Source organism: Martes martes (assembly GCF_963455335.1).
Source record: "Martes martes genome assembly, chromosome: 2".
NCBI lineage: Eukaryota > Metazoa > Chordata > Mammalia > Carnivora > Mustelidae > Martes > Martes martes.
This window is the reverse complement of record NC_137889.1, coordinates 49,839,405-49,863,906: the sequence shown is the minus strand read 5'-3', so window position 1 is coordinate 49,863,906 and position 24,502 is coordinate 49,839,405. Positions and strand designations below refer to the sequence as shown.

General features: G+C 42.3%; 1 pseudogene across 1 annotated transcript in view; it reads right to left on the bottom strand.

Annotated features, from left to right (window-relative positions):
- Positions 1-11,402, bottom strand: part of LOC308338252 (ferritin light chain-like) — a 34,216-nt pseudogene extending 22,814 nt beyond the window's left edge. Inside the window, exon 1 of the transcript in view lies at positions 10,868-11,402. The product of the transcript in view is annotated as a ferritin light chain-like (transcript). The remainder of the gene's footprint in view (positions 1-10,867) is intronic.
- Between the last annotated feature and the right edge of the window lie 13,100 nt (positions 11,403-24,502).

Here is a 24,502-nt window from a genome sequence, read left to right as displayed (position 1 = left end):
TGCTGTCCCACAGAGCCTGTAAAAACACTGATTCATACTAACATGACTTCACTCTTCCTGCATATGTCTACATCTTAAAGGGAAAAAATTTAAGAACGCAATGATGGAGCTGATGGAGTTACTTTTTTATAGGGAAATTTTAACGATTTCTTTCTTTCTTTAAGAGAGAGAGCATGAGCATGAGTGTGGTGGAGGGAGGGGCAGAAGGAGTGAGAGAGAGAGAGAGAGAAAGAGAATCCCAAGCAGACTCCTCACTGAACCTGGAGCCCAACATGGGGCTCGATCTTACCGCCCTGAGATCATGACTTGAGCCAAAACCAACAGTCAATAGAGTCACCCAGCTGCCCCTACAGGAGAGTTTTATGCCTTAAGCAAGGGGCCTGTAAGGAACATACTAGCCATGGGGGTGACAGGTCAGGGGCATTGCTGGAGCTCATAATCTCTTCATCACAGTGGGTATGTCAGCACTGAAGAAAGAGGGTCTCTGTTCAGGGGTGTGAATTCGGGGGAGCAGAGGAGGGAGGTGGTAGATGAAGGCCCGAGTTGGGATTGATGGTGTACGTCTTATCTTGGTATCTCCCAGTGAGCTCACCAATAAGCTTCACTTCTCCCTGGTGCTTATTTGTGTGCCAGTCTCCCATTTTTATCCTTTCTCATCTTCTTCCTTTAACTCCACCCGCTTTTTCCAGATCCAACACCGTCATACTTCCACCATATGGCATGATGTTATAATTTGGCAAACACCGGTAAAATGAAATCAAACTCTCCTTTACATTGCCCTTTTCTTCCCTTTCCTTCTGTTGCTAGTTGTGGTTCTGTGGGAGGCTCACGCAGCTGGTAGCCTGTTGAAGGAGCCATAAAATGATGTAAGATGCCACTTTGGAAATAAACACATTGATCCTGCAAAATGCCTGAGCTTAACAGTGGATGGGAAATCCAGCAGAGACCTGAGACAGATGAGTTCATTGTGGTTGTGTTCTTTGGCATTAAAGCATATCGGTTACACCATATGTCACATACCCACTGCATCGAAGGCATGAAGCATTCCACCGAAATGCATTTTCAAAATCACTGAAGTTGTCATGTCAGGGATAAAATTAACACTTTTCCATTTGAATCTTTGTAAAACACAATCACTCTCTCGCCTTCATTTTGTTTTAGAGTATTTTAAAAAGAACGTAAGAACAACCTTCAGCACATTTTCCCCTTTCTTTTAAACCAGAGCACATTTACAGAAAAATTGGAAATACTGTATAGAAACACTCATTTTTCCTGAACCATTTGAGAATAAGTTGGTGAAATGATGCCACATCATTCCACTTAATATTTGTTATGGGCTGAATGGTGTCCCCTTGACATTCTTCTGAGTCCCTATTTCTTGGGACTTCAGAATGTGACTGAATTTGGAGCTAGGGCCTTTAAAGAGGCAATTAAGTTAAAATGAGGGGATTAGGATGGGCCTAATCCAATGTGGTGGGTGTCCTAATAGGAAGAGGAAATTTGGACACAGATGTGATACACAAGGAAGGTGATGTGAAGACATGGAGATGATGGCCATCTACAAGCCAACGCCTGGAACAGACCCTTCCCTCACAGCCCTTAGGAGGAACCAACCCTACTGACATCTTGATCTTGGACTCCACCCTCCAGAGCTGTAAGAAAACACAATTCTGTAGTACGTTGTTATGGCAAGCATAGCAAATGAATATATTACTGTAGTGGACATTTCCTACAAACAAGGACATTTTTCCACATAACCAACATCCATCATCCAACAACCAACATCCAACATCTATAACCAAACAACCATCAGAACCAGAAAATTAATACATTACTCCCATCTAATCCTTAGCTCTCATTCAGGTTTCATGAGTTGTTCCTTTATAGTAAAAGGATCCAGTTGAGAAGCACGTCTTGCCTTTAGTAGGTCCTTAGTCCAGAATGGTTCCACCATTCCCCCTTGACTTTTGTGACACTAATGCTTTTCAAGGTTGCAGGTCAATCATTTTGTAGAATGTCCTTCATTTCCTTTGTCTCATGTTTTTTCACTGTAATATTCAGATTATGCTCTTTTATAACAAAGATGGTAGATGATTTTCATTTGTCCTTCTCCAGGTGATGTTCACTCTGTCACTTGGTGAACGTGGTAGCTGGCAGGCATGTCCTCTATAAATATTTTCCCTTTACAAATAGCAAGTATTTTGTGGAGAGTTATTTTGAAAATGAAAGCATTTTGTTCCTTCTCAAACTTTTATTTATTTATTTATTCATTTATTTATATCAATATGGGCTCAGGGTTTTCTGTTTTATTTAATGGGTTATAATATGTTACTATCATTTCTTTTGATGCTTAAATGGCTCCTGATTTAGAAAATGGGAAGCCATAAGATAATTGAGTTTCTCTGCTTGACTCATTTCACTCAGCATAGTCTTCTCCAGTCCCATTAGGAGAAGGAAGGGAAAAATGAAGGGGGTGGAAATCGGAAGGGGAAACGAACCACAGGAGACTGTGGATTCCAGGAAACAAACTGAGGGTTTAGAGGGGAGGGGGTTGGGGGGATGGGTTGGCCCAGTGATGGGTCTTAAGAAGGGCACGTATTGCATGGAGCACTGGGTGTTATACGTAAAGAATGAATCTTGGAATACTACATCAAAACTAATGACATACTGCATGGTGACTAACATAACATAATAAAAAATAGTAATTAAAAAAAAAGAAAATGGGAGCTTCTTCAAGATATCCTCTGTGTTCTCTCGCATTGTCCCAATATACTTTGAACACTTTCTTGCTTTTTAACACAAAGAAATATTCTAGGCCCATCTTGCTATTTTCCTGCTCTAGGCCTGGAATTGGCTATTTCTCCAAGGAGTCTGTTTGTTTATAGTGGACAGTGGTATTCAGAATCCAAAATTAGGAAAGTAAGTATGCTCATTCCTTTTGGGGTATCACTGCTCCCGTGCCCTCTTAGGACAAAAGTAGAGAGCATGTGTGTAAATATATTCACACATACACACGTGCCTTTATGTATATGTTTATCTCTGCCTGCATCTATCTATGTATCTACCCATGTCTATCTATCTACCTACTTTAAAAATAGTGAGTTCACACTGGTACCTTCAATTTCAAATCACCATTACAGGGCTCTGACTTCCCACACTAGGCTGCCCACTCTCCTCACCTTTCTCAGGGTCTGATCCCCACACTGGGCAGCCCATACCATGGGGATGCCCTCCTCCCTTCACGTCCATCCCAGGCTCTAACACCTCACATAAAGGTCCTCTTTACAGTGCTTGGGCTCTGGCCCCTGTACTGAGCAGCCCTCTCCATGTATGCATGTCTCAGACTGCTTGGACACTGAATTCTGCTCAGGTGCTCCCCTATCTTCACCCCGAACTTACTCTACAACCTTCCCTGCCCCATCTAATGGCTTTAGGATTGAGTTGTTCAGGATGGGAAGGGGGAGGGAAAAAGAAGAGAAAAAAAATCATACATAATCTCACTCATTTTAGGTAACTATTTTCATTGTAGTTTACTTTCAGCCTTGACATTGTATATATATATAGTTTTATTTACTTTTTTAAAAAATATATATAGTTTTTTTTTTACTTTCAGCCTTGACTTTGTATATATACAGTTTTTTTTTCTACAGTTATCATAGAGTAATGCAGTTGTTTTATATTTAAGGTTAACATTGAAACTCTTCTTATTTTTCTACATAGCTTTTATAAAAAGTTATGATTGGCCATAGAAAATGCCTTAAGAAATAAGCCTTAATTTACTCCATCATTTCTCTCTTACTGGTTATTTATGTTGTTCCTAATTGTTCCCGTATAAATAATGCTGTAGGGGGATCTTCTCATGAATATAACTTTCCTTGTCTGTTAGATTAATCTCCTTGGATGATGCCCAGGAGTGGGATTATGTGGTTGGAGGACACCAATGCTCTTGAATATGTGCAAAGCAATTAGCTAAGTGTTTACCACCCAGTCAGTCCTCAACACGTTTGCTGAATCCGAATAAGGATATCGCTTTCCAAAGGGGCGTTCCAAATGACTGTGCTGACCACAGCATTGTCAGTTTGATGGATTTGGACAAGTTGCTTAACTTTTCTAAACCTCAGTTTCCCTAGAAAGTAGGGTAACCCGCAGTCTAATGGTACTGTTAACTCCCTATCCCTTCTCACGGGAGACTCTGCGAAGTCCCTTATCTGTAGGCGGCTGAGGGAAACCAGTCTGGCTCAGACCCTGTCTGGTGCCCCTTGGTTCTATGTTGCCCACATAGCACGACCTTTGTCCTTCACAGGCACTTCCTGGTGTCACAGCCTTTAATGCTAATTGTAAAGTTCTCAGAACACCAACGGTTCCCTGCTTCCTGCTTCTCTCTTCGCTGCGGCCACAGCTGAGGTGGGCCCATCTCTCCATTCTGCTCAGCGGTGAATGAGGAGTCATAGACACGGCTCTGGATGATTTGAGTGGAAAGGAAGCATCATTCCAGAACAAGTGGAATCTAAAAATAATTTCTTGACTATGTGGAAATTGGGAATGTGTGATATTTGCTGTGTTCCATTGTAAAACGTTGTCGTCTGCATTTAGTAGCCTGAGGATTTTTTGTTATTGTTGTTGACGATGATGTGTTAATGGTTCCCTTAAGCCTTTTTGACTTTATATTTTTAAAAAGTTAAAAACACCAAAGCAATAAATGAAATAAAATGTGATCTGGTGCTACCAGATTTTTAACAGAAAATGGCAGCTCTTCTCCATCCTTTCTTATCGTGATTGCTTCTGAGGCAACTACTTTTAACTCTTACCATTGTTTTCCTAGTATCTGCCTCCATATTTTAAAAGACAAGTTGTGTTGGCTCTGGTTCTTAGTAAAATAACTAGAATGAATTTTGTTATTTGTTAAGAAGAAAACAAATGTATTAAAGGATTTAGGTGGCTTACTGAATTTGGGGCATTCTAGAGAAAATGGATTGAAGCTGAACTTCTAGAAATAATGTCCCAGACCACACCACAGATTAGCCTGCTGAGGAAACTGTGGCTACTGACCGCAGCACCACACTGCTGGATCCATCCTTAGGAAGCATGCCAGCCAGAGGTCTCTCAGTCAGTGTTCATGTGGGAGCCCATCAAGGCTGCATGTCTATATATAGATAAATGTGTAAACTAAAACTCATTGTGCAGCTCCCCTTCAGCTCACGTCAGCCACCACCCACTCCAGCCCCTCACCAAGTGTCTCCTTTGCTTTCTCACTTCTTTCAAGTATGTATGTGTGGTTGGTGGAATCTAGCTGCAAGCTTAAATGTGAAAAGGGAAGGGTGTTGTTTTCTCACAGAGAGCTTGGTGACCCAGTGTGTGGGGTGCATGCTGTCTACTTTTTCCAGTAGAATATTAATATTATAGTATATTACTTATGCTATATTAATAAATTATTCATAGTTATTTTTTGATTGTCTGATAATTCCTACATCATTGCCGTATCTGAGTCTGGTTCTGACATTTGCTTTGTCTCTTCAGATTGTGCTTTTTGACTTTAAGGGTGTCTTGTAATTTTAGGTTGAAAGCCAGACGCGATGTACTGGGTGAAAGATGCTGCAGTAAATAGCCCATTAGCCATGTGGTGGTGAGGTGTGTGTGGGGAGTGTTCTACAGTCCTGTGATCAGGTCCCACCCAGTCTTTTAGTGAGCCTGGCCTACGACTGTGAACTTCATGCATGCTTCTCAATTCTTCCCTCCTAGGTGGGACAGGGTGGCTAGAGTCAGCTGGAGTTGGGTATTTCCCTTCCTCAAGGTCAGTTAGGCAGGCTTTGATAAAACCCCGGCAGATTAGGGTCGACTAAACAGTTTCTCCTAAAGTCAAGCCTTGTTAAGAAAGGAATGCTCCGGGGCACCTGGGTGGCTCACTGGGTTGAGGCCTCTGCCTTCAGCTCAGGTCATGATTCCAGGGTTCTGGGATCGAGCCCCACGTCAGGCTTTCTACTCCGGTGGGGAGCCTGCTTCCTCCCCTCTCTCTGCCTGCCTCTCTGCCTACTTGTGATCTCTGTCAAATAAATAAATAAAATCTTTAAAAAAAAGAAAAGAAAAAAGAAAGGAATGTTCCTTTTCTCCTTCTTCTGGAAGCATGAGAAGAATTTTTTTCTGATCTTTGCGGTAAGAACCTGGTAGAGCTATAGGAGGCAAAACTCACAAAAGGATGGGGTCCTCTTGCAACTGAGTCCCCCTTAAGTTTTAACTCTCAGACTTGTCCACTCTGAGCCACCCCCAATTTATTAATTACTGTTCAGGTTTTCTATCCTCTGGGCACTGGTTCCTGCTGTAGTTTCTACCCTGGTGTGTTGTGATTCTTTGGATCTGTCTGCTTATCTCTCCAATTTTGGGAGAAGCACTTTGTCCTGTGACCTCAATTCTTTGATGGATCTAAGAAGATTTGTTGATTTTTAGTTAGTTCACTTTTTACTTGTGAGGACAGAGTGATGACTTCCAAGCAACTTACATGCTGGACTAGAAACTGGAAGTCCCCTCTTGACAGTTTTGGATGTTCTAAAATATTTCTCTGCCAGAAGATGACCAGTAAAATTAGAAAAACCCCATTCAACGTGGCAGGTTAATTTCATATGTGTTTAGTAGGTTTTATTCGAGACAGCCTGAAAGACTAGCAATGACATGGGCTTTGGAGTTAGATCTGGTTTGGAAACATGATGTGACTGATGTCTGCCTGTGCAATTTGGGGACATGTTACTTACCCTCTCTGAGCATCAGTTTTCTAATACATAAAATGGAGGTTGGATTATACTTCTTGTAGAATTGCATTACCACTGTTACTTTTATTCCTAATTCAGAGAATGGGAGGTAGCTGGACAGGATGGTGAGGAAATCTCTTCTTTCCTTTACTGTGTCCTTAATTTCTTTTGTGCCCTGCTCTACTAGTTTACTTCTAACAGTAACTGTAAGAGTAACAGTAACTCTTCTATCTTTCATGTTAAGCCTTCAATGTCATCCTTGTCTCTATATAAAGATAGAATCTATAGGGCTGTGCTGTAGTATTACATTCTTCCATGAGTGTCAAGGAAACCCTGACATAGGCATCTGGCTGAAGTTTGTAAATTGGTGATTTCTGTTTCCAGCCAATTTTCTGAGTCACCAGAATAATTTGAAACTCCCTATATGTTCCATCAGTACTATGTTAAGTAGCATCTGGATTTCGAAGACCATATTAGTAGTTAGGACATTACTGAGGTTAGAGTTGGGTTTGGCTACAGGAATTCCACAGCTTCTTTCTACCATGTCTTACTAAGGGAGGTACTTAGACTCCCAGTTCCTCATTATGAAGATTCTAGGACACACCCCGATGAGTATACTCAATTTGTTTCTAACAGCCTTTCTTTGGCAAATGAGCTAAAATGTCAACTGTTAATTAAGGTGGAGCAAAAATGAGGTGAGCACTGGCTGAGTCATGGGTTGGGACTTGGAGCACTTCAAAGCTGGAGATGGTTGGATCCAAGTAAGTTGATCTGTTTCCTCCTGTTGCTATTTCCAAAGGGCCTCATGGAGGAGGGGAGGAAATGAGAACAAGAGGAGAAAGGGCAAAGGATAAGAAGAGGAGAGGGCAAGAGATAAGGAGGAAAGAGAGGTAAGAAGGAAACTGAACTTTATTGGGTGTTCCTCTTGTATCGGTAGCCATCTTATGCATTTCACGCTCTTGCTCCTTAGAGCCATCCTCTAGGGTAGCCATCACTCCTGTTTGTCCAGTATCTGCTTTGTCCCACGTACTGTGTGATGGGTCTGGTGATGTAATGATGGATACTTTATTCACATCTGCCTGAACAGGAGGCATTGACAGTCTGGTAGGAACTCTGACATTGAGAGAGTTTCCATGCACAACACGAAGTGCCTTTGGTATGTATAAGGAAGATGGAAGAGTTTTCAGACTAGAGCAATTAGAATTGCCTTGAGGGAAGGAGGCCTGGAAAGAATAAGGTGTACGTGAAGAGGGTCCTCTAAGTGGAGGGAGAGGTCTATGAAATTCATGAGGACATAAAACATCATCATACAGTTTGTTGTGGCTGGAAGTACAGGAAGTACAGGGAGTAGAGGAAGGGAGTGGCCTGATCATGGTGGGTCCTCTGGGTCAGCCCAAGTTGGGGTTTCATGATGAGGGGGGAAATACCTCAGCAAAGAAATGACTTGGTAGCATCCATCTTTTAGACAGGCTCCTTGGGCAGCATCATGCAAGATGGTTTGGAAGTGGTTGAGAGGGTGATTCCAGAGAAAAGTCTACTTAAACAGTCTAGACACAGACCAATACATGTCTGAATAAGACACTGCGGGTGAGAAAATTCACGGACTCCAGAGACTATTACAAAACAATAGAACTTAATGACTGATTGGATGGTGGTGGGAAGGATGAGGGAAATATAAGATAATATTCAAACTTCTGGGTAGGGTAACTAGGATCAGAGTAGACCACTACCTCAAGTTAGAAATTGGTCCTGGCAATCACTCCTTGCTGCCTCTCTACTACAGTTGCCAAGGAAGTAGTGGTGACAAAATTGTTCCTATTGGAACCAGTACTGGGGCTGGAGCATGTAGATAAGGGTCTAGCTCCTCTTCCTCTGAGTCTCAATATTGGAATATCCTATCTAGATGTGAGATAGAGGGGGAAAGCTGGCCAAGTCAACTTGCCTGTCCAACCACATTCACAAATGAGATGGAAGAGCAAGGAGTGGAGGATACACAGAATTTAGTTTACAGTAATCTCATGCCACCAGTCAATGTGCTTCAGTCTATGTTTTGGAGTAGGACCAATCTGTTTTGTAACTTTTCCACTTTGAGTGGGGTGGATGAAAAAGTAGGAGGCAAATGAAAAAAGGAGCAAGAATTTCCTCTTCTATATTCTGGAGAAGAAATAGAGGAGAAACAGGCTTGAGATGGGGAGATGATAATTGTCTCATATATATTTTTAAAAGATTTTATTTATTTATCTGACAGAGGGAGAGAGAGAGAGAGAGAGGGAGAGAGAGTACAAGCAGGGGGAGCAGCAGGCAGAGGGAGAGGGAGAAGCAGGCTCCCAGCTGAGCAGGGAGCCTGATGCAGGGCTCAGTCCCAGGACCCAGGGACTATGACCCAAGCTGAAGGCAAATGCTCAGCTGACTGAGCCACCCAGGGACCCTAATCATTTCATTTTTGACATGCAGAGTCTGAGATGATGGTAGAACATCCAGGTAGTAAAGTCCATTGCAAAATTGAGAATAAGATTCTAGAGTTTGGGAGGGAGGTCTGGGCTAGAAAAATGGGTTATGGTATTATCAGAAAACAAGTGATAGTTGAAATCTTGTCTGTGGTTGACAACAGAGAATGAAGAGCACACACCAGGAGCATGAAATTTAAGGGACACGTGAGGAAGTCTGCTTGAGAAGGTGAGTGCTCAGAAATTAACAGGTAGGAGAAAAACCTGGAGAGTGTGAGGTCTAGGAAGCTACAGGAAGAAAATCCTCAAGAAGAGTTTTCAGTAGGGTGTAAGGACAGAAAAGGAGCACTAGGAGAATGCCCTGGAACAGCTATGAAGAAAAGGTGGAAAGAGTAGAAAGAAGATGAGTAAAAGGCATTTTCAAGCTGCCATGAGAGCACACCTGAAAATGGAACCCCATCAATCATGCCAGTCCCTTTGAAAATGCTGCTTCAGCAACAGTCAACTGTCAGATTGCTAGGATTGGGGATTTGCTGGGTGACTGTGGTGGAAGGACAAAAGGACCATGAGCCAAAAGTGTTGGGTTCCCATTCAAAAAGAAAGGAAGACATTTCAGGTGGGATTGGGCGACCCTAACAGGCCGCAGAGTTCAAGTGACTGCCATGGGGTCTCTGTGCAATAAGAGAGTGGTGCAAAGGCAGGAAGATGAGGAGGCAGTGGTTTACAGACTGAAATGTTGGGGTTTAAAGTTTCAGATGCAAAACTGCTTCTCAGGATGACAAGGGCCACTGTAGTCATGGGAGTCAATTGTAGAAGGGGGAGGGAGTTGGAGTTTATTGTCAATGAGGCTTGGGACTAAGAGGCTAGGGTTTAGAGGTGCTGCCCATGTGGAAACTGAGTTCATTTAAGATGATAGCAGATCTAAGGTGGAGAGGAAGACAACCAGGTATCTAAGTACTCAATAAATACAGAAGCGTGATGCTCACTTTGGTGGATTATTACTCAGAAGAGTAGAAGGAGGAATAACAAAATGGCTGGATCTTAAGAAAAGGGGATTTGGTATGGGAGGAAAAGTAACATCTTGAGAGCATTATTAGAGACTTAAGAGAATGCTGATACTACCTTTGGTGTCCCTGTAAGGGAATGAGCACCCTCCATGAAAAGGGGAATGAATATCCTCAGGGAAGAGACAGGATTCAAACAGTCAAGGAAGTAGAGAGAACATTACAGAAGGAGGATGTCATCCGGGAGGCGCCTTATATTGCGTATGGTGTTTTCTGTTTCACCGACTTTTTTTCTATTAAGTATTATTAATATATTGCTTAAATTATTACGGCTCTAGAATAAAATTTAATTTCTGGTGTTTGAAGTCCAACTTTGTTGCCCTTTTTTTCCCTTTCAAGTTTCTTAGTTATTTTCACTTAATAAAATTATTTCACTGTTATTCAAACAGATTTTGAATAAACGTATATAGTGGACCTTTGAACAACCCAGGTTTGAATGGCACAGGTCCACTTACATTTGGATTTTTTCTTCTTTTCCTGTGAAAATCTTTATTGTTTTCGCTGGATCCATGGCTTGGGAGAGGCCTCCAAGGTGGTTAAAAAGCTGCCTGCAGGGGGAGCCTCAGGCAGAAGCCCTGGCTCTGGGAGGGATGCCAGGGGACCCCTCAAAGCCTACTAGGCTCCTGAGGCTCCTGGGTGTGCTTAAGGGTGAGCCTTTCCAAGAGATCCTCATCTAGCCCAGCTGGGGGACCAAGCCTGTGGAGTTCACCAGGTGGTCACCATCTTCTTGATGAGTTGCGACTGCTCACCCAGGCAGTTCTCCAGGAAGCTACAGAGATGAGGGTCTCTGTGAGTGGAAGCCAGGACACGCAGATCCAAGAGGGCCTGCTTCAGGTTCTTCCCCAGGACCATGTGGATTCCATGAAATCCATGGCTTTATCCCATTCATCTTGGAACAGCTTCTGCATGTCCTGGAAAAGGGCGCAGCCCTGGGCTGGTTTTGCATCTTTAAAGGATGCTGCCTGTCCTCATTATTTCTCCTCTGCCAACTCGCAGAAGAAGTGGTCCACGCCCTCCAGAGCCAGATCTTCATGGTCAAAATAGAAACCCAGGGAGAGAAATGCGTAGGAGGCCTGCAGATGCACGTTGACCAAGCGGCTGATGGCAGCTTCCACCTCAGTGGAATAATTCTGATGCATCTGGGAGCTCATGGTTGCTCAGCAATAAGGAGCTAAACTCAGAAGGTGGTATTGACTGGGTCCAGAGGCAGAGGATGGCTGAGAAGATGCCTCTAAAGGTCATGACTGGAAAAGAGGTTGGAGGGTGGTTGGAGGGTGGTTGGAGGCTGAAAGAAGGGATGTTCCTGGGTCTGTTCTGTCCAAGCACTTTTGAAGAAACAGACAGATCTGGAGGACCATCAGGACCACTGCCTCTACAAGGATTTTTTACAGTGTAGTGCTGTAAATGTAGTTTCTCTTCCTTGTGATTTTCTTAATAACATTTTCTCTTCTCCACCTTACTTTATTGTAAGAATACGGTATGCAGTACGTGTAACATACAAAATACAGTGTTAATTGACAATGTTATCAGTAAAGCATCAGTCAACAGTAGGTTCTCAGTGGTTAAATTTGGGGGAAGTCCAAAGTTATGTGCAGATTTTTGATAATATGCCAAAGTTGGTCCCCTAACCCCCAGGTTGTGCAAGGGTCAACTGTACTTTAATTTGGATCTAACTGATACCCTCACCTTTTGTTGTAGGTCTAGTTCTCTGGGAAGCAGACTCTGAGAAGATTTGCATGTAGTAGGTTTATGAAGAAGTCCCTTGTGGGGGCGGGTGGGGTGGGTTGGTGCCTGGCTGGCTTAGTCAGAAGAGTGTGTGCGGCTCTTGATCTAGGGGTTGTGAGTATGAGCCCCACATGGGGTGTAGAGATAACTTAAGTAAATAAAACTTAAGAAAATAAAAGTACCTCTCTGGGTATGAAAGAAGTAGGACTAGGCAGAGCAAGGGGTTGAGCTGTAATAAAGTCATGGACTGGGGCCTCAGCTGACTCCAGAAAGTTCTGGGAATAGGATGGAACTTCATAGTTAACCCAAATTGAGGCAAAGGGGTCCAGGCCTTTGTGAAACTTCCTCCCCAATCACTGAGCAGTCACCTGAGAACTACCTTGGAGAGAAGGCCGCTTTCTTCAGATGAGGGAGGTTCCTCGAGAACAAGCAGGTAGGAGCTGTCAGCAGCCAACACTCTTGGCAACTGAAGGAATGAGTGTGTTGGTTCTGAAGTGGGAAATCTGGATGGCACATCCCAGCATTCACTTCAACAAAATGGGAGCATATTGTGTCTTCTCATTTATTCAAATCTTTTTTCCAGGGATTTTCAAAGATTCAAATAATCACAAAGGCTTACGATTTTTTATTTTCACATATGCCTTCCACACTGCTTGTTAAATTTTTTACAGGTTATTTTGTATTTTGTGTTGGAATGTTGAATAAGAACTTTTCCCATTAAGAACATCTAGCTGGGTTATTCCTTGTATGTAAAAACAGTGTGTATGGATTACTGTATTTATTTATTCTATGTTTTCAGCTTTATTAAGGTATAATTGACACAATAACACATATTTAGAGTGTATACTTTGATGAGTTTTTAAATTTAAATTCAACTAATTAACATATAATGTGTGATTTGTTTCAAGAGTACAGGTCTGTGATTCATACTTCCATGAGTTTTGACATATATATATTCCTTTATAAAAACACCATTGGCCCCAGAAGATTCCTTACATCCCTTCGTCAGCCATTCCTCCCTAGTGTCAGCTCCTGGCCGGAGGCAACCACTCATCTATTTTCTGGCGCTATATATAGTTTACATTTTTGAGAATTTCTTATTAATGGAATCACAGAGTACCTATACTTTTTTGCTTGTCTTTTCAGCATAGTTATATGGAAACTCATCCATGTTGTTTTGTGTATCAATAATTCGTTTCTTCTCATTGCTGTCTAGTATTCAATCATATGGATAGACCACATTCTGTTTATGTATTTGCCAGCCGATGGATATTTTCTTGTTTCCAGTTTGGGCCAATTATAAATAAAGCTGCTGTGAATATCTGTGTACAATGTGTACAATGGACATATGATTTCTTTTCTCTTCAGTAAACGTTTACAAGTGCAATGGCTGGGTCATAGGGAAGGTATGTGTTTAACTTTGTCTTTCTTTTTTTCTTTCTTTTTTTTTTTTTTTTTTTAGCAGATGGCCTGTTTTCCAAACAATTTTCAAAATGATCATATCCTTTTACATTCTCAACAGGAGTAAATGAGAGTTTCAGTTCTTCTATATCCTTTGCCAGTACTCAGTGTGGTAAGACTTTTTAACGACCAGTGATGTTGATCATCTTTTCATGTGCCTATTGTATTTATTTTTACAGATCTAACTTAATTCTGATAATATCTAAAAGATATTTATTTATTTAGTTGGGTTTTCTAGGTACACAAATAAGTCATGTGTAAGTTTATGCTGTTTATTTCCTTTCAAAGATGCTGTCTGAGTTCTTTTTTTGGTGGGGGGAACTCAAATAATAGTGGCATCTTTGGCTTTACCCTAACATAGTCAGTTTCAAGTCACATGATATTATTGGTATTAGAATATTTAATTCTTTCAATCTGCTTGCTTCCATCCAAATTTGCTAAGATTTTTGTTAAGCAGTTTACCCTTGGGGTGCCCAGGTAGCTCAGTCAATTAAGCATCTGACTCTTGATCTCTCAGCTCAGGTCTTGATGTAGGGGTCATGAGTTCTTTAAAAAAAAAAAAGAAATTTACCTTTAAATTACATTTTTGAGATAATTATATATCTGCTTTTAAGGTATAAAAATAGAAAAAATGGAAAAACTATATACTATTTTCTAATTTTTTTGTAGATGTAAACTTTAATGAGCATTTTCCTATGTAGTATCATTCTATAACTTTATGATTAAAGGCTGCATAGTATTTTATTTTATAGAGGTACTGTAATTTGGTTGGCCAGTCTTCTATTATAAAACATAATGTTATTTACACTTTCTCTTTTGTTACTATAAATTTTGTTGAGATAAATATTGTTCTAAATTAAATCTTGGGAACATGTAGCCCTATCCAGCTAAAATTTCTAGATGTGCAATGCTAGGTCAGAGTCTAAATATTTCTAGGGCTTTAATATTTACTCTAACATTTCTCTCAAGAAAGTTAGTAGCCATTTACAGTTTACCAAAATTCTAATTTGCTCTTATAATTTGATGGATGACCAGTGCTGCCTCATGTGCTGTGAACATTTGCTTTAGTAATTTTCATTTGCCATTGGTTATACTGATCATATTATTTATTTTTTTAACAGACATTTATTTATTTACTTATTTGAGAGAGTGAGAGAGGCAGAGACCTAGACACAGAGCTGGGGGAGGAACAGAGGGAGAGAGACAAGCAGACCTCTGCACTGAGTGTGGAGCCCAAAGTGGGACTTGAAATCATGACCTGAGCTAAAATCAAGAGTCAGATCTTAACTGACCAAGCCACCCAGGCACCCCTGATTACATTGATCATTTTATTTTTTAATTTAATTTAATTTTTTTCAGTGTTCCAAAATTCATTGTTTATGCACTACACCCAGTGCTCCATGCAATACGTGCCCTCCATAATACCCACCACCTGGCTCCCCCAACCTCCCACTCCCCTCCCCTTCAAAACCCTCAGGTTGTTTTTCAGAGTCCATAGTCTCTCACGGTTCATCTCCCCTTCCAATTTCCCTCAACTCCCTTCTCCTCTCCATCTCCCTATGTCCTCCATGTTATTTGTTATGCTCCACAAATAAGTGAAACCATATGATAACTGACTCTCTCTGCTCGACTTATTTCACTCAGCATAATCTTTTTTTTAAGATTTTATTTATTTGACAGACAGAGATCACAAATAGACAGAGAGGCAGGCAGAGAGAAGAGGAAGCAGTTTCCCCACCGAGCAGAGAGCCCGATGCAGGGCTCGATCACAGGACCCTGGGATCATGACCTGAGCCGAAGGCAGAGGCTTTAACCCACTGAGCCACCCAGGGGCCCCTACACTGATTGTTCTAAATGTGTGTTTCACTTTTTGTTTTCAATTTTACTTCTTTGTTTCCTTTCTGTTTTGTTATATGTATAGTTGATCCTTATTATTTGTGGATTCTGTATTTGCAAACTCACATACTAAGTAAATTGGTTTGTAAACTCAAGGTCCACATGTGTGGCATTTTTGCAGTCATACACAGACTTGCACCGAGCAGTGAAAATTTTGAGTTGCCTGACATACATGTTTCTGGCTGAGGTCAAAAGGAGGACTGTCCTTTTGTCTTAGCTCTCATTTTGTAAACAGGAATACTTTACATGGTCTATGTAGTACCATGGTTTTGTATTGTTGTGTCTTTTGGTGATGATTTTGCCATTTGAAATGATCCCTAAGCACAGCGTTGAAGGGCTGCCTGGTGTTCCTAAGTACAAGAAGGCTATGATGTGCTTCACCAAGAAAATACTGTGTTAGACAAGCTTCGTTCAGGTATCTGTTATGGTGCTATTGGCTGCAAGTTCAAAGTTAATGCATCAACAATATATATTTAAAAGGTCTGTTTAAACAGAAAAAAAATAAAGTTATGTATTGCTCAATGGATATAAACATTGTGACCAAAAGCTTGTAGGAACCTAACCCTATATTTGCCCTAGGAGCAGTGGTTCAGTATTTGCTAATTCAGTGTTTTTTGAGGACTTTGAAAACATAACCACTGCCAATAATGAGAATTGACTGTACCATGTTTTCTATGGATTTTCCCTCCATGATTTAGAAGGTCTGCTCTCAGCTCATTATCATCTTTGACCCCTTCTGAGCACTTATTTCCCAGAATCACTTGCCATCCGGGTTCCAGTTCAGGGTCTACTGGTGAAAAGTCGTCATGTGAGGTTAGGAAGGTGAAGAGAAGGAGAAGACATCTGTTCCCCACCACCCAGCGGCAGACTGTTACATGGGCAGATCGTGACATTCCGGTTTCTGTGTTACATGAAGCCTGCAGCAGCTTCCTGGGGAGACCTTGCAAGGTGCCTGCTTTGATGCTTCATTGGGCTGAATCATTAAAAAAAATCATCCTTTCCCAACAGTGTACCACAGTCATCTTGACCTCTGCTTTCTTTAATCTTCCAACAATTCTCTAAGCACCCAGTCCTCTGTTGCATTCCTGGTTGGAAATACTAGACTAGTTTTTGTTTTCTTGGCTGAAGCCTGACTAATGCAGTTTTGATACTGGAAGAGAGTGCCTTCTCTCTGAAGGATGAAGGGAGCGCAAATATTACATGACCAGACTCCTGGTCTTCATTAGAATCCATGTCCTTCTCTTCATCTTAAGCATACAGCTAAGCGAGATTTCTTGCTTTCCATATGTCTAGGTGGGCCTTGTGGGCAGAACGCTTCCCTATCCTCTCCATAACACCATGGTCTCTGCTATGAGTCCATGAAATACATTTGCTGTGATACGTCACTGATATCATGGGACTCTTTGTCTTAGCAGTTTGCCTACCCTAATACAAATGGTATTTTAAAATGGTACTAGTGCCTACTTTTTATATTTCTAAAAATATCCTTGGTTCTATTATCACCAATGATAAGAATTAAACAGTAGTTATTAATTCTCCCCTGAGTGAGATGAAAAACTTACTGTGTATTTACTTCCATTTACTTTTACTCCTATTTTTGTTGGTATAATCTGAAATTGCATAGAGGTTATACTTAATTTCTTTTGACACTTGCATTCTATCTTATCATCATATTTCCAATAATTATTTAGGCTTCGTTCAACACAGAACAGGTGTTAATTCTCACCCCTCATCCTTTGACAGCATAAATTAAACTTTGTTGAGTTCTTGCTTTGTTGTATGTCTTGGTTTCTGTAAGAAGCTTTCTGGAACTTGTCTTAGGAAAGATACGGAAGGAAGGTAACACTTTCAGAGTCCTTGCACAGCTGAGACTGTTTCTTTGTTGTTTTTCTACAGGATTTGACAGAGTCCATGATCTTGATCAGCTACCTTAAGCCCTTGAAACTGTAATAGTTGACATATCTTTTTTTAGCATCTAATATGGTTTTATAGGAGAAGACTGAAGTTAGATGGATTTTCTTCCTTTTTAGGAATGCTTATAAGTTTTTTCCCCAAAATCTTGATATTTACAAATACTATCACGTGTATCTATGGGTTGGTTCTTATGACTAACTTTGTTTTGTACTCATTGAGTCTCTTTGAAATGTTGAACTTCTGCCAGATATAATGCTAAGTGCTCTCTATATATCTACCTTATGACAACACTTTAGGTGACAGCTATTATCCTTCCCAATTTAGAGATGATGAAACTGAGGTTCAAGGACTCATAGAAGATCATGAACAGAGTTGGGATAGGAACTTAGGTCTACCTCACTATAGAGCCTGAGCTTCTAGTCACCGTACCACAAAATTTTTTCAAAGGAAAGAAAGATTTCTTTTACTGCATAATCTCTACGATTTTGCTTTTGCTTCCTTGGTTCCTCATTCTCCTTCAGAGACAAACAATTGCCCAGATGGCAGGTCTTTCTTGTGTAGTTCTTATATTTGCTAGTCTTTATTTTGTCATTCTTTTCTTTTATATTATCATAGAGTTTGGCAAACTTACCCTTCATATTTGGATTATGTTTTCTGCAGCTTTGTGCTTGTCCTTTTCTGATACTAATGCATTTAAATTTTTTAAATAGGACTTTTCACTTTTTATTTTCCCTGCCTCATCAATTTCCTTTTCTATTTCTCTGCCCATTAGCCAGATTCACTGATATCTTAGTCCTTCCTCAGTTTGTTAAAATCTTGTTTTACAGTCTGTTTTCTAGCATTTTCTTCTGTCTCATGTATTAAACAGTGCTCAAGGGTATGCTCTTCCTCTATGCTGAGTACTGTGCTCTCCATCCTTTATGTCTCGGGATGTCTTCAGAAGCCCCATGGTGGTTTTGTTGCCTTTAATGACCCCCTGGTTGGTGGAAGGTCTGTTCAGTGCCCCTGATTTCCCATAAACAATGGAAGTGGATGCTGTTTGAATCCTCCTCTCAAATCATAAGGAGAAGGGATTATCAACACAAATGTACATTACCTGTCCAGCAGTACATCACTCTTGGAAGAAAATGGAAACATTTGATGCAGAGGTGGGTCTGGAGAAAGGAAGGGAAGATTTCACTTTTGTTATTATTTCTTTTGTCACAGAGTCATCTTTTGGACCTGCCTCTCTGTTTGGACCAGCCTCTATGCCTGCAGTTTTACCTGGTAAGGTCATGATATTGTGGTCTTAGAAGGAGAATTTGAGACTTTGGTGTGAATAATGGTGATGGTGGTGGGTCTGGTGGGTAAGTGGTGGTGGTTATTGAACCCCTGTTTTACACTATTCCTGAGGACTGGGGCTATGCCTGCCGTATGCAGAAGAATAGCACTAGGCCCCGAAGCATCACAGAATCTTGCTCCCTTCATCAATGGTTCAGCCAACATAGGCCAGTCAACACAGTTTCCAGAACAGTCAGTAATGGCTCTGCAGCCACTCCCCTACCAGCATAACAGGATGGTACTATGACCTTGAGCTTGTGCCACATGGTATATTAAGTCTTGGCTCCACCCCTGGGACTCCCATTTCTGGTAAGTCACTCCTCTTTCCTCCACAGGACCTATGCCTAGCTGGGCACAGGATACTGTTGGGCTATCATATGAAGTTAATTGAAGTTAGAGAAGTACAACTCCCTACCTCCACCTCTTTATCTCTTTATTCACAACATAGTTATTTGTAGGGAATGCAGATGCTTCCCAGCCTGGAATGGAATCTATTTCTCTTTCTCTTTCATTCATTGTTTCATTCCCTCTCTCATCTACATTATTGACCTGCTGGATGCTTTTTGGATTCAACCATTCTTTATTAGCCTTGCAAATAGCGGTCATGTTGACGGTGAAGTTGGAGGCACCAAAGCCTTTGCTCCAGATGTCAGAACGCTTGGTCTGATGTTGGCAGCTGGAGCATGGGCAGCAACACCAGCACTAGACATCTTTTGTTTGCCTTTCCAGGTTCACTTTCCATCCTTTCCCAACCTGCTCTGTGTCCTGGGAGGCTGACCCATATGGTCTACTTCAGTGATGTGCGGGAGCCTACAAGAGCTGATAATTTGCATATCCTCCTAACTTCCTGCTTGGTGACCCTAATAGGAATATTTACACCTTGAAAATTGGCAAACACTACAAACAGGCATACACACACCTACCTCAGAGCTTGTTGTTAAATATTTATTTACCAGCACACCACTGGGGCTCTGTCAGTATAACAATAGATTCCTTTGACCTCTGACTTCTGGTTGGGTTTGGCCTTTGGGAGCCCCTGAAGGGATAAAAGGACAGGAAGAGAGTGTGGTCCAAATCTTCATTCTTCTGGCTCCATCCCTAACAGGTTCCCACAGTTTGGCTGCCTCTCTCTACAAACACTTCAGTTGCTGTCAGGCACCCTCTTTAAACATCCATCCTCTCTGGAAAGCAGCACTCCTCCCCCTCCCCTCTTCGGGGTGTTCTGATCAGATGGGTGCTGGTGGTGCCGCTGGTGAGAGAGTTCACCTGAAGCAGAAGGGAGGAGATAGAAGTTTATTGAATACACTGCAAGGGAGCCGTGGGCAGGAGAGCAAAGGAAAGACCATATGCCTCGAGGCAGTGGTGAGGGATTATATTTACACGGTGGAGGGAGGTCGTATAGGGAAGTATGGAGTTTTCCCTTTTTTGGTAACTGTCTGTGCCTGGTTGTAAGCATCCCATTGGTTAGTTAGGGCCTATGGCTATTTGGAGGTGGATCATTTAATGAGCCTCTTTGCCTTCAGCTCTGTGGTCACTGTGGGCCCTTTTGCTTTGTTGAAGTTTCCATTGCTCAAACCTATTGCCTAAAAGCGGTGTCTACAAGGCCTATGAGAGGTAATGGCTCCCCCAAACCCTACCTACACCAGTAGTCCCTTCATGATGCCGTTCTCTAACGATGCCCTTGAGTGCATGCCACTTCTTTCCTCCCATGACCCTGACCGGCACAAAAGCTAATCACATCCAGTCAGGTAGGACTACTTACTTGCTTCCTGGGTGAATTTCCTTGTTCTTGCTTGGTCTCAACACCAGTGGTTTTCAAACACTTTCTTGGGGTATTTTCTTCAAATGAAATCTTATCTGAAAACTCAATGTATACATTAAAGATTCTTGTCTTAAGTGGGGTAGGAGGTAAAGTCTGTCTACTCCCTATCCTCCACCCCTCACCTTTCTCTACCATCATGAATATATATTACTGTAACCTCCAAGGATCCAAGAAGCACCATTTTAATACCACATTTCTAGAAGACAGAGACCATGACTTGAGTTTCCCAGGGCACCTAGAGAGATGTGGGTAAACTACAGGCATAGTTTCAAGCTACCATTTACAGAGTACATATTTATGCCAAGCTCTCTTCTGAGTGCTTTCCGTTGGTTTGTTCATGTAATCCTCCCAGCAACCCTGGTGAGGTGAGGGCCTCATTACTTACATTGTCTGAACGAGGCAACTAAAGCACAGTGTGGTAAAACTCACTCAGGAGCTCATGGCTTGTGTAGCTTGAGAGTTTAGCTACAGAACTGTGCTCTCAGGCACCCTGTATGCTCCCCCCCAACATGCTTCTGATTAAATGAGAAGCATGTGGGCTCATGTGTGAGAAAAACCTCACAGCCTCAGAAGCCAACTGAGGACTGCACACTGCCCTGTGGGCTTCCTTGGTGGCTTCACACAACCTCCATCTCTGACAGCTCAGTTATGGGGAGACAGCCCCTGACGCAGTAACACAGCACTACTGCTCTGGAAATGTGGCTGATTAGGGATTTTATCCTCCTCTGGCAACTCGTTTCTGTGGTGAGGTAATCAATGAAAAGAGGGTTTTTTGTTGTTGTTGTTTTTTTTGTTTTTTGTTTTTATAAAGCCTTTAAAACCCTAGTTGTGGGCTCTGGCTGTCTTTTGCTCCAATCCAGATTCAGAAAGACAGGTGCAAGCTTCCTAGGCTGCAGTGAGCCTGGGGCCGGTTTTTCCTGAGGAAGGTATGAGTTTGAGACCTTTGAACCACACCCCTTGGGGACTGAACTATCACTACCTGGGAAGTCTTGTTTCTGGGAGTTTCATAGCACCTCTAATCAGGAATGTTAAAAAAAGCAAACACACAAAATAATATAAGCCAAGCATACCCCAGCACAATGTGGAGGTGGTGTAGAAGTCTTAAGTTTCTGATCTGCCATATATTCGGGAGTGATGTCAAATGTTTTGAGAAACTTTATCCATTTCTCTCAATTAGGAGTTCTCAAAGATATGAAGACATCAAGAATATCTGAAGAATACACAATCACCTGTTTGTCCTTCCCTCAGATAGAAAAATAAACTGTTATTAGTGTTCCGGGGAGAAGTCAGTGGGGTGAGACTTGGCTCTTAGTAAATGGCAGAAATGAATGATTACTTCTTGTGAGGGATAAGAGCACATACCCTAAGTATTTGGAATTCTAGAGCCTGTGCACTTCCTAGCAGCAGGCCTGGCTACACAAAATGGAAACCAGGGGCCAGTTGCTTAAAATTGTTCAGAATTTCCAGAGAGCAAGAGCAGAATTTTGAGGTGAGTGCAGGCCTGTTAGAGTGGGGAGGCCTGTGTGGACAGCCACGGAGCTGGCCCTGCCTGGGAGTCGTGACCCACATTTGAGTCCTGGGAAGATGGAGGACAGGCCTCCAATTCTACCAACGGATGCCCGAGAAAGCAGTAATCATGTGGGGAGTCACCCGAAAGATGGCTGAAGTCAAGCCACTGCTCCCAATATTCTCCTCCTTCATGCTTGTGTTGAGAACAAGAATCTCATGCTCTACCCACTGATCCAGTGCATGCCACTATTAGATGAGACCCACTTTCTGGAATAAAGAGGAAAGGATTGGTCTATGCCAGAGGATCATTGCTTTTTTTTTTTTTTTAATATACTTTACTTTTTAGGGCAGTTTCAGGTTCACAGAAGAATTGAGAGGAAGGTACAGAGGTACAGAGGTTGTCCATTTACCCTGCGACCTCGATAGCCCTCAGCAGAGTTGTCCATGGGTTATAATCGATGACCCTACACTGACACATCATCGTCACCCAGATTCCACAGGACGTTAGTGCTGTACATTCTATGGTTTGGACAAATGAATAAGGTCATGTATCCAGCACACAGAATGGTTTCACTGCCCTAAAAATCCTCCATGCTCTGTCTATTTATCCCTCCTTCCTTCTAATGGTCCTTCCCCTTTTCTTGGTGCCACGGACCCCTTCATTGGTCTGGTGTCATCTTTGGGCATCTTCCCCAAATAAGAATTTTTATACATAAAATACAGTAATAATTGAAGGCTGAGGGAGCCCTACAATAAATCGAGTGATGAACACATTACAAAACAAAATCATGTTGGCATTATTTTTCTTCTCTATTAGCACATGAAATTACTAGGTCTAGCAGCGAGTCCAACACCTATAATTTTAAAGTAGTGATGATAAGCATAAATGGTATTTTGAAATATCTGCCGCAACTGTAATGTGCAATGAAAACACTGGTGATGGAATTACAGCTACTGCTTACACTACTGTGGTTTTATCCATTTATTTTTGGCCCACATTCATAAGGGAAGGAAATGCTGGCTCTCAGAGAGAGGACAATGAAAATAAAGCTGTGACTGTTTTCCGCCCAGCTTCCTTGCCCCATGCTGCTTCTTAAGCTCTGCCTCGCAGCTCCCCATCCCCCTGCCCGAGTCAGCTCTGGGATGCTGGGGTTTGGCACTCCACGTTCCTCCCTGAAAGGTGGCCCCTGTGACGCAGACACTGGCCAAGGAGCAATGAAAAGGAAGATCAGGAGGCTGGAGGAGAAAGCATGTGATAAGGGCTTGCTGTTGTCTCTGTCAGCCTCAGGCCAACGATGGCGTCCCACCCTGGCGGTAGCGGGGCGCTCCAGGGGTGGTTGTTTGAGCCTCCACTTGCTTCCAGAGTCAGCTTCAGGGTCTCCCCTCAGAAATACCTCCAGCTGGGGCGCCTGGGTGGCGCAGTGGGTTAAGCCGCTGCCTTCGGCTCGGGTCATGATCTCAGGGTCCTGGGATCGAGTCCCACATCGGGCTCTCTGCTCAGCGGGGAGCCTGCTTCCCTTCCTCTCTCTCTGCCTGCCTCTCTGCCGACTTGTGTTCTCTCTCTGTCAAATAAATAAATAAAATCTTAAAAAAAGAAAAAAAAGAAAAAAAAGAAATACCTCCACCCAGCAGTCTCTCCTTGGCTGCCCAAACAAAGCACCCACAGCTGAGTGGCTGAAAACACCAGAAATTCATTCTCTTAGAGCTGTGGGGACTAGAAGATGAACTTGTCCACGGGGCTGTTCTCTCTACGACAGCCCGAGGGGAGAATCCTTTCTTCCCTCCTCTGGTCTTGCCAGCAATCTTTGGCCTTCCTCGGTTCACAAGGACATCACTCCAGTCACAGGGCTGTCTCCTTGTGTGTCTTCATGTTGTCTTCCCTCTGCGTCTCTGTCTCTATGTCCACATCTCCCGTGTCTGTAAAGACAGTGCCATATTAGATTAGGGCCTTCTGCGTGACCGCATTTTAACTTGATTACCTCAGGAAGGACCCTGTTTCCAAAGGCCAGATTCAGGGGTCCTAGGGGTTAGGACCTCCATAAATTTTTTTGGAGGCGTACAATTAAATCTTTAATACTTCCCAGAGGTCTGGGTCCCAGTTCTGTGGAAAGCTTCCCAAAACTTCTATGTTCCTCAGCCCTGGGTTGGGAGCTGTCTCCTGCAGTTATTTCTGTGCTATCTAGTGTCTCCTTCTGTCTGTCCTCCAATACCTGATTAATCGGTTCTTTACATGACCTTCTTTCTGTTAAAATAACTGGTGTGGTTTCATTTTCCTGACCAGGCCCTGCTGGCCTAGACCCCTGTATCTTTAATGTGGTCCCAGATGAAGAGGACCTGATGTCTTAAATAGATATCTGGAAATTATTTTTAGAGAGAAACAGGGATTCTAAGGATTTATAACTAACAAAACTTCGAGACTTCTAAAGCTTTTGCACTTTTTTCCTTGTTTTAAACATCTCGGTTATTCTGTTATTGTGTTCTTGCAAGGGGTGCTTGAAAATGAAGGGAACCCATGAGTTTGTAGAGGCAGCGAGAAAGGAGACGGCCGGCAGGGGGTGGGATGGTCTTGGATGGGGATCAACCTGGGGGCAGAGATGCGGCAAC